General features: G+C 43.1%; 1 pseudogene; it reads left to right on the forward strand.

Annotated features, from left to right (window-relative positions):
* Positions 1 to 8,107: 8,107 nt before the first annotated feature.
* Positions 8,108 to 10,300, forward strand: LOC120253670 (annotated as a pseudogene).
* Positions 10,301 to 10,826: the final 526 nt, after the last annotated feature.

Below are 10,826 nucleotides of genomic sequence, written 5' to 3' on the forward strand. Positions count from 1 at the left end.
TCTGCAAGTGCATGGGTTTGTCAAAGTAATAATCCCGGATGAGCGGGTATCGAATCCACAGGGAGTAGGGAATAAAAAACACTTAATTCGCTTCTTAGCTATGTGAAAGATCAATAGTGATAAATGTGACAATGATTCAATTCTCAAAGGTAAAAGGAACATGTAAGAAATCACGAGTGAAGGAGAAGGTAAGGCAATCGATAAAGATGGGGTACTCGGATAATGCTCCGCCTAGGACGATCGCTTCAAGTGCAAGAACCCTCTATTATGTTTCCTAATCAATGCAATAGTGAGTCGTGGAAATCCTTCATTACATAGTCCCAAATCTAAGGTCAACTATGCCTAACTCTATACATGTCCCGGAGGAGAAATCGAACAATCTCAACACCTCGCACTCGCATAGAGTTACAATGAGCTCTAGCGATTCCAAGTAATAAATCTCTTCCTAAATATAGACCTAACCCTTTGGTCCAGGTGGAAGGTCCCTAACCATGATTAAGCCCTAGATACTAAGATCACCTAAACGCTTCACTCCGTTGCACGCGCAACTAAGCCCCAGCGGAAATTCATCCCTTAGACCATTAACTCTATTATGGCCGCAAAGAACTCGAGGAACGGAGGTAGAATCTATCACGTCAGAGGAGAAAGGGGACGCTCTTGTACCTCTCGATTCACCCTCTCAACCCTCTCTAACCTAGCTTTGTCTAACACTCGTGATGTGTCACTCACTCACAAGGTTACCAACAAGAACTCTCAACCCTAGTGTCACTCTAGGGGAAATGTTCATACAATCAAGCATTCAAGGTTGGAACTCACAATAAACATTAATTAATTGAAAGCATAATAAAGAGATTCAATGAAACGAATACATCCTAGGGTTCACAAATACCCAAGTACCCACTAGGGGTTTAGCTCTCCATGGAGCTAAGTACAATCAAAGAAATAGAATTTAAAAGCAATGTATCCATAAGAAACCCCCTCGATGGTCGTGTCGATGGTCTTGTGGAGAGTCCTCCACTCGTCGTCCAAGGATTCCCTCATCCGGTATAGGATACGCTTGGACGGAAACTCCCCTACCAACCTTCTTCCTAAGGAATGACGATGTCGGAGCTGTAGAACCTCTCTAAAACCCTAGCTAATACCCCTCAAAACTCTAGCCGAAGCCCTCTCTTAAGTTGGGGAAAAGATGGAGAAAAGAATGCTGAAATCGGCGCTGAATCGGCTTTAAATAGGGCTGGAATCGGGCGACTACACAGGCCTGTGGATCTTTCACACGCCCATGTGGAATTTCCACACGAGTGTGTATAATTTCCACACGCCCGTGTGGGTTCTATGATTTCCTGTTTTCTCGGCCAGCAGTGAACAGTTCTGCTACAGTACTTTGCTACATTGTTCGGCCTGAATAGCTTCCCGAATCCATGCTTTCATCGGGGTAACGCAAATGGACACACATTCACGTCGTGGATCACTTGCTTCTTCAATGATAGACAAGTTGGTGGAGCTCTTGTTCTATGTGCATAAGTCAGAATGCTCGAGTGTGACTGTCCTTGTACTCCTCTAAATGAATGTGCTAACTAGAATACGAGGAGGTTGGCACACACTCTATCATCTCACACCCGACCTATGTCTTCGCGTTTGAACCTTAGTAAGATTTCCTCCAAAATCGGTGCATTGTGTTCCACATTGGCTTCTTTCCTTTATACTCGGCCTCACAACCCCACCTGCACAAAAGTAATATAAAAACACACATATTAGTGTAAAAACCCAAGAAAAGTAATGCTCAACATAAGGATATGAATGCTTCGCATTCATATCGCACAAGCACTTATCACAAGGGAAGCACTAGGGGAAGGTCTTTTAATGCCTTACTTCTTCCCTAAACTGGTGTTTTTGCTTGACTCGACTATGAGACTTTTTTTCTCAGAAAGGTAAACTAGCAATCATGGACAACGGTCCTGACGGTCAATGGGGGAGTCACCTTCTGGAGGAGAATCTGGATTTTAATCTTAGTGTCCCCGCATCTGCCTCAGTTGTATAAAAAAACTGATTAGAATCCCTGGCCAAAACCTCTGCTTGGTTGTTGGTAGACTAGGTGATTGGGATCGAATAGCAAGCAAGCACCCTGCCATCATGGTGTCTTATAATAATAAGACCTTCGACCCTCACAGGTCCCACTGAGAGACAAAGCCATCAAAATTTAGCTTGATTCTAGCCTGGTATAGGGGAGCCCATCGAGCATCGGTTCGAGTTCAACTCGTGACAGGGCCTTGGTCATCCCTCTTGGAATAAAAGAAGCCGTCTCGTAGAAAGGAAAATTAGAGACCATGAACAGACCCCCCCTTTTTCTCAAGCAATGGCAATAGATACAGAGAAAGCAAGTCCAGAAGCAGGAGGCAATCAACAGTATGACAAGAAATGGTATAGCTCCAAAGAGATGTGAGTCAGATTAAAGCACGGAACCGAATGAGGGACAGACAGCTAGAAAACGTTCTAGAGCGCCGAGCTTCAAGATGTAATAGTCTAGCGTGCTAATCTTTCGCCACTTTAGTTGAACCATTGCGCTTGCTTCTCTTATTTTTTTGATCCAGTTTTTCTAAGCGAAATCCTTCTTCTTCATGCTGACGATTCTGATTCCTCAGTCGGATAGATTACATCAGGCACAAAACTCCAGTCAATGGATGCTGCTTGCTAACTTGTTCTTCCTCTCTTCCAGAAGCTATCCTTAAACAACAGCAAGATCCTTTGGTCCTCCACCATACATAGAAAGGTTGAAAGAAGAACGCAACCCAAAGAAAGCTTTTCGTTTTATCAGGTGACTGAAGATCTATGTGGCGACCGAGTCAATTATCATCATCTTTGATCCCAAGAACAGAAAAAGTGACCATTCCTTTTGTCAAATCTTAAGAACAATCTCATTTCGAGAATGAGGAGCAGTCACGATGGAGTAGCCTGTCATGTTTTAAGGTCTCACCTGTGTTGACTATGAAGATGCAGAAACTTCTAATTCTATGGCTTTATGTATTATACGATCTATGACTGGTCCTTCACTCCATTAAAAAAAAAGAAAAAGCTGATTAGGTTGCCACTTGAGAGCTTGCTCTTTCTGACCTCGAGCTGTCTTGACTTACGTGGTGAGCAAGGGTTAGAGCCTAGCTTTCAACTCAGACTAGCTTTACCAAGTACACAACAAGGATAGTGGCTCCCAATAGAGACAAGAGATATTGGTTTGGTGGACAGAGCCTAGGTCGCCAAGCCTAAGCCCCCCTTGAAAGAGTGCATAATAGCTCACTGATCGAACGCTCTTCTGCAGAAGATGAACTAGGCTAAGAGATCTGCTGAAGCTATGGGATGTCAAAATGCATCGGTAGGGGAGTGTTCCGCCTTAGAGGGAAGCACCCGCACAAGCAGGTGTGGATGAAGCGGAAGCGAGAATCTCGGCTTCAGTAAGGCAAACAGTGGTGAGAATCCAATGCCCCAAAAACCTAAGGTAAGGGTTCCTCCGAATGGTCCATCAACAGGTGGTCAGTTAGGGCCTAAGATCAGGCCAAAAGGCGTAGTCGATGGACAATAGGTGAATATTCCTATACTACCCCTTGTTGGTCCCAAGGGGCGGAGGAGGCTAGGTTAGCCGAAAGATGGTTTTTTTGGTTCAAGGACGCAAGGTAACCTTGCTTTTCCAATGAAGTAGAGGCCCATACCTTGTGTACGCTCAATAAGGCCCTTGCCTCTAATCATTCGTGTGATGTATGGTCTGGCGAAAATGGCCCCAAGGTGAATAAACTGCCCCTGGTGTGCTAGGATTTCCGCAACAAGGTGTCCAATGTGGATGGGGTGACGCTCAATAATGCTGTAGAGCATCAATAAATTTGTGAGAGATACCACCCCCGTAGAGTCTAGCCGTCCACCGATACCTCTAGTAAGTAGAGCATGTATGTAGTGATGCGCGGGGTTCAACATTTGAGACGCCTTCCGTGTCTTCCAACAAGTTGCCATGGAAGCCCAATACTTATCACTTGTTACCGGGTATGAAAAATCATGTGATAAGTCTTTGAATCCGGATGTGAGTGTATATGCTTTGGTGTAAAGTCCGAAGAGTACACCCAAGTGATGTTGTGTAACCCGATGCTTCTTCCCGAATGCACTAAAGGAGATAGAACTTTGTTGGTGAGTGAATGGACAATGCTTCGCAACCTCGATGGTGCTCAAAACTTCTAGTGTTAACTCCTTGTAGGTGGGCTCTTCAATGGAGAATAATTTGTCCCACCCACTATGGGAGATGAGCTCCAAGATGATACTATCCAACCCCAACAACTTCAAGACATCCCAATCTATTCTCCGAATGGTTCCAAACCCCTTCCGCGATAAAAGTACGTAACGTGTCTTGTGCTCTTCATTCTTAAACTTTGGTTGATTGGGAGGGGGAGAAGGGTCCCTCCTAGCCTTCTTGTAGACCACTTTTTTAACCCTCATACCTACAAGACCAAGGGAAGAACAATTAACAAATTTTTAAACAAATACAAGCTCAATGGAATGAAAACTAGTGAAAAAGCCAGTGCTACAGTAAACCCGAAAGAAGATGAGTGAGGGGCTGATTTAAACCCTCACTCGGGAATCCTTGCGGGTGCCCTTGCGGCCGCAAGGGCCCTCGGGATTGCTCATGGGTGCCTTTGTGGGTGCAAGGGCACCCGTGAGAGCTCTCTGGATGCCTCACGGGTGTCCTTGTGGGCGCAAGGGCACCCGTGAGAGCCCTCTAGATGGCTCACGGCCTCTCTCACGGTCATAAAACAGGCGATTTCCAGATTTACATCAACTTAGACTCCTCCAAAACCCAAAAAAAACAATGAAAACAAAGCCAAATTAAGCACATAAACACTCAAGAATTTAATTTCATGCAGTCTAATCATCAAATCACTTAAGGTATTCTCAACGACATGGATGAAAAACATAAGAAAGATGATGAACAAGGCTACCAAACATGCACAAAAACTAAAGAACACAAACCACAAATACTTAAATAATATGAAAAGAGAAGGTAAAGAGCTCAAAAGCTTGGGTTGCCTCCCAAGAAGCGCTTGTTTAACGTCGTTAGCTTGACGTGTTTTATCTCATGATCATGGTGGGACATATGGTAGAGAGTTACCTCCATTCTTTGGCAAAGTGTTGTTACCCGGAAAGTAATGTTTCAATCGTTGACCATTGACCTTGAACGTTCCATTTTGTGCGTGAGATATCTCGACGGTGCCGTGAGGGAACACATGTGTGACTGAATATGGTCCACGCCACCATGATTTCAATTTGCCGGGAAAGAGCTTTAGTCGAGAGTTGAAGAGTAGGATTTGATCTCCCTCTTGGAAACACTTAGATTGTTTGATGTGTCGGTCATGGCTTTCCTTCACTCTCTCCTTATAGCGCAATCAGTTTTCATATGCCATCATTCGCCATTCATCTAGCTCATTAAGTTGGAGCTTCCTCTTGCGGCCTATCAAGTGGGAGTCAAAATTTAACTGTTTTATGGCCCGATATGCTCTATGCTCCAATTCTACAGGTAAGTGGCATGCCTTCCCATAGATTAGTCTGTATGGTGTTGTTCCAATGGGCGTTTTGTAAGTCATTCTATAGGCCCAGAGTGCATCGTCAAGCTGATCAGCCCAATCCTTTCGATGATGACTCACCGTTTTCTCTAAGATTCACTTAAACTCCCAATTTGAAACTTCAACCTGACCGCTAGTTTGGGGGTGATATGGAGTGAAAGTATGATGAGACACCCCGTACCGTTTCAGGACCTTGTCGAATTGAGAGTTACAGAAATGAGTGCCCCGGTCGCTAATGATCACTCTAGGCGCTCCAAAATGGGAGAATAGTTTCTTCAAAAATTTTGCTACCACTATGGCATCACATGATGGAAATGCCTGAGCTTCCACCCACTTTGAAACATAGTCAACTATTACCAGAATAAACATATTACCATGAGAGCAAAGAAATGGGCCATGAAATCAATCCCCCATATGTCAAACACTTTGCAAACTTGGTTCCAATTTTGCGGCATCTTTTCCCTTTTTAAAATATTCCCCGTCCTCTGACATTTATCCCAGTTCTACACAAATGTCTGCGCATCTTGGAATATGCTAGGCCAGTAGAATCCCGCATCCAAGATTTTTTTGGTTGTTCTGTTTCCACTGTAGTGAACCCTGGTTGGACCTGAATGACAATGCCTCAAAATGTCATGCCCCTCCTCTTGTGAAACACATCTCCTAACAACTTGGTCCACACAATCCCAAAAAAGATACGGGGCTTCCCAGATATAATGTTTGAGGTCGGTGAAGAATTTCTTTCTTTGTTGATATGTGAGCCACTTCGGAAAAGTTTTCACCGCTAGATAATTTGTGATGTCAGCGAACCACGGGGTCTCATCCTCTGCTACAACTTGAATACTGCATAGTTGTTCCCCTGGGAATGCATCATTATCTCTCTCAGTGGTGGTGTACACAATTACTTTAGACACCACCAAGTATGACCGGAATTCGTCAAAAGCAAACACTACTGCAAGGTGTTCTTTCTCAGTGTTGGTGTTGTTCTCCTGGGCTGCATTTAAAGTTTTACTTGCATAATAGATAGGATGGAAATGACTGTCCCTGCGCTGCCCAAGCACTGCACAAACTTCATAATCAATTTTATCACACATCAATTCGAATGGCCAATTCAAATCTGGAGAAACTACAATTGGTGCCTCCACGAGTTTCTTTTCTAGACTGATAAAATCATTCATACACTCATCGTTAAACTCAAACGAAGCATCTTTTTCGAGTAGCTTTGTCAAGGGTCGAGCGATCAAGGAGAAATTCTTGACAAGCCTCCTATAAAACCCCACATGTCCCAAGAAGCTTCTGATAGATTTCACTGATGTAGGGGATGGTAGTTTCTCGATGGTCTGCACTTTTGCCCTGTCCACATCAATCCCTTTTTGTGATATCTTGTGCCCGAGAACTATACCTTCCTTGACCATGAAATGGCACTTTTCCCAACTGAGTATCAAGTTAGTATCTTCGCACCTGTTCAAGACTCATTCTAGATTTTTGAGACATAACTCGAATGAATCACTGAAAATAGAGAAATCATCCATAAATACCTGCATGATGTCTTCCACCATATCTTCAAAAATTGCTAACATACACCTTTGGAAAGTAGCTGAAGCATTTTATAGTCCAAAAGGCATACGGCAGTAAGCAAATGTGCCATATGGGCAGGTGAAAGCAAAACGCCTCTCAGTGCGGGTCCCAGGTAGTCATAGTAGCACTCGAAAGATTTAGAATAAGATAGAAAGAGGTAACAATACATTGAAAACAATAGATCTAACAAGGCAAAGCCTAAAAAAACAAGAGAAAAATATTTGACAAAATCTATGTTGGTTAATTCTGCTTTTATAACAAGTAAAGCTTAGCGCAACGAAGGCCAATGAGAGTTTAAGTAAGAATAGGATGAAGCGGACACTTTCAAGTACTATCCTAGGTGCAAAGCCAAAGAAAGAAATCGAGTGTTTTTCCAATCCGTTTGTGAGCGTCTGTTGTTTCAACAAGAGCTCAGTTATTTGAATAAAGAAGGTATTTCTTTGGGCTTCGGCCTGAAAAAAGTGTGAAGGTTGAGATAGGTTTCAAAGCTCCTACTATTGGATGTAGTCTTTGTTCCATTTTAAACTGCTGCTCTGTGGGTAGGCGTGTCCTTGTCTCTTATCCAAGATAGAAAGACCTATTTTTTCAGTAGCTTAGCTTGAATTGGATTGATTTGAAGCCTACCCCAATCCGTAAATGATAGATTGATTGACCCGCCCTAAAAGGGGAAACTTTTTTGCATATTGGATATCGAATAGAAAATGCATGCGAAAGGCATCTTTTTCATTGCCCTAGCTCGATAATGAGTACCTTCTCTTCCTTAGTACGCATCAGAAGAGAATATCTTTGGTTGCCCAGCTTAGACTGCGTATCGCATCTCAAGTACGCATGCAAAAGACTCACTTACCGAGGGACAAGAAAGAAAGCCGTTTTGCTAAGAACTAATAATGATATCCTCATTTACTTGATGGGGAGGTAGAATAGAACTCACTATCAAAAAAATGCAGACTTTAGCGTTTTTGCCATCTTTGGAGCCGAGGTAAGAAGACTTTTGATCCCGGCTTAGAACGAACAACCTTCCTTTGGTTTCGGGGAAGAGGGGATTGGAATACACAATTGAATAGTCATTAGTTGCGAGCGAGTGTATTTAGTTTCATGCATTTGCTAAAAAACACCGACCCACCATATCGCCTATCCCTAGGCCTCGAGCGAAAGAACTCCCCGGCCTCCATTTATATATGCTTAACACATACATGTGTGATTTTTTGTCTTCTGAACTTTCCTTTATCAATGAGAGGCCGCTCTTTCATTATCTAATTTTTTGCTTTGATGAAGACACTTGATCTATCTTGTGTATCTACTTATTGTCTTTTTGCCTCTGCTCGGTAGTCCCGTAGCCGGTATTTTCAGACATTTTCTAGGATCAGAAGGAACCAGTATAATGACAACCACGTGCATTTCATTTTCTTTAACCTTATCTTTTATTGCTTTTTATAAAGTAGCACCGGGAGCTAGTGCTTGCCATCTAAGAATAGCTCCATGGATCTCATCGAAAATGTTTGATGCTTCTTGGGGCTTCTTTGGCGACCGTAAAGTCATTGGATGAATTGCCCAATGGATAGATCTGATCTGGACACTACAATTGCTCCGCGGTGATACAGACTCGACCTACTCCTATCCGCCTTGGGGTCTCATAGCATGTCGGGAATCAAGGGCGATATTTTGGACATAACAACTACCGTCCAAGCACAGCAGATGTCGTACACTTGAGTGGCAAAGGAAAGCAAGACCATACCTCTTTTTCTAGGCCTGTTCGGACATTCGGTTCCCGCGGAAGATCAAGTTGGTGAGCCGTGTGATGGGAAAACCTCCCGCACGATTCGGGGAGCACTGAAGACGAATGAGAGGTTCACCACCATATCATTGCAAGGGGAGCTCACTTGATTGGCAAATTGGTCCAACTTGTAATTCACTTCTGACCCCATGTTCGATAGGCCGACCGTAGTGATGTTAATTGTGGTTACATCCGTAAGTAGCTTGGTCCGTATTTATTCCATTTCATATATGTCCGAGGATCCGCATAGCCCTTGATTTATGTGTTATTTATCCATTCCTAATTTTTTATGCCAATGTTGGTGACTGGAGATAACTCTCTTCAATTATTCCAGGGATGGGAGGAAGTAGGTCTTGCTTCATATTTGTTAATTCAGTTCTAGTTTATATGACTTCAGGAAGATAAACAAGGTACAAAGCTATGCCTGTCAATCGAGTAGGTGATTTTGGATTAGCTCCTAGGATTTCCGTTCGTTTTACTCTTTTTCAAATAGTAGACTTTTCAACCATTTTTGTTTGTGCTAGTGCCCCCCAAAATTCTTGGATTTCTCGCAATATTAGATTAAATGCCATAACTCTGATTTGTATTTTACTTCTTATTAGTGTTATTTGGAAATCTGCAAAGATAGGATCACATACTCGGTCACCCGATGCTATGGAGGGTCCCACTCTAGTATATGCTTTTATTCATGCAGCTACTATGGTCATAGCTGGCGTTTTCATGATAGCAAGGTGCACCCACTTTATTTGAATACCCACCTACGGCTTTGATTGTTATTACTTTCGCAGGAGCTATGACGTCATTCCTTGTGGCAACCATTGGAATATTACAGAACGATCTAAAGATGGTCATAAGTTATTCAACTTGTAGTCAGTTAGGCTATATGATTTTGCTTGCGGCATCTCTAACTATTCGGTTAGCATCTTTCACTTAATAAATCATGCGTTTTTCAAAGCATTACTATTCCTGAGTGTAGGTTCGGTGATTCATGCCATGTAGGATAAGCATGATATGCGGAAAATGGGGGGGGCTTGCCTCCTCGTTCCCTTTGACCTATGCCATGATGCTCATGGGTAGCTTATCTCTAATTGAATTTCCTTTTCCAACTGGATTTTATTCCAAAGATGTGGTCTTAGACCTCACCTACATTAAGTATACAATTAGTGGGAACTTTTCTCTCTGTTTAGGAAGTGTCTTTGTCCTTTTCACTTCTTATTAATCTTTTCATCTACTATTTTTAACATTTATAGTACCAACTTATTCATTCGGGTGAGACAGATTATGATGTCATGATGCGCCTATTCCTTCAATACTCCTGCCTCTCGGGTGTCTCTTTGTAGGATACTTGGCCAAAGTGTGACCTGTTAGCCCATAAGTCGATCTTGTGATGAAGCGACTGTTGCTCACCTGACACGATCATACGAGGTTACAATTCACCCAACACAATCATCTGGGGTGAACAAGAATTAGGGATCGGATACGGGCAAAATTCCCACCAATGTTTGAGATGTTCAGTCGACTCCCTCCTCCTTTGTGGGGGTCTGAACCCCTACGAGTGAGCATAAAAGGTAGTAGGAAAGAGGCCACGGTGAACCATCATAATTAGCGAACAAGTGTAAGCTTCACTCGCTGACGAGTGTAGTACTCGACCACATCGAGGATAGGCCACAGGCGAAAGCGAGGGAGCGAGAGTTATCAATGTGTTCCAATTTACGGCCATGGAACAACCATCCAATGGACCACGGACTAAATGGCCCTTTGCCCGAAAAGGACTATGTCCAGGGTACCACCGCCCTCACAAAGGTACATCTCGCGCCTATGGACCGCTATAACTATCCAAGAAGACACTTGAAACTAGAAGGATAAACAAACATATCCAGTAGACT

Source organism: Dioscorea cayenensis, unplaced genomic scaffold (genome assembly GCF_009730915.1).
Source record: "Dioscorea cayenensis subsp. rotundata cultivar TDr96_F1 unplaced genomic scaffold, TDr96_F1_v2_PseudoChromosome.rev07_lg8_w22 25.fasta BLBR01000155.1, whole genome shotgun sequence".
In the NCBI taxonomy this organism is placed as follows: domain Eukaryota; kingdom Viridiplantae; phylum Streptophyta; class Magnoliopsida; order Dioscoreales; family Dioscoreaceae; genus Dioscorea; species Dioscorea cayenensis.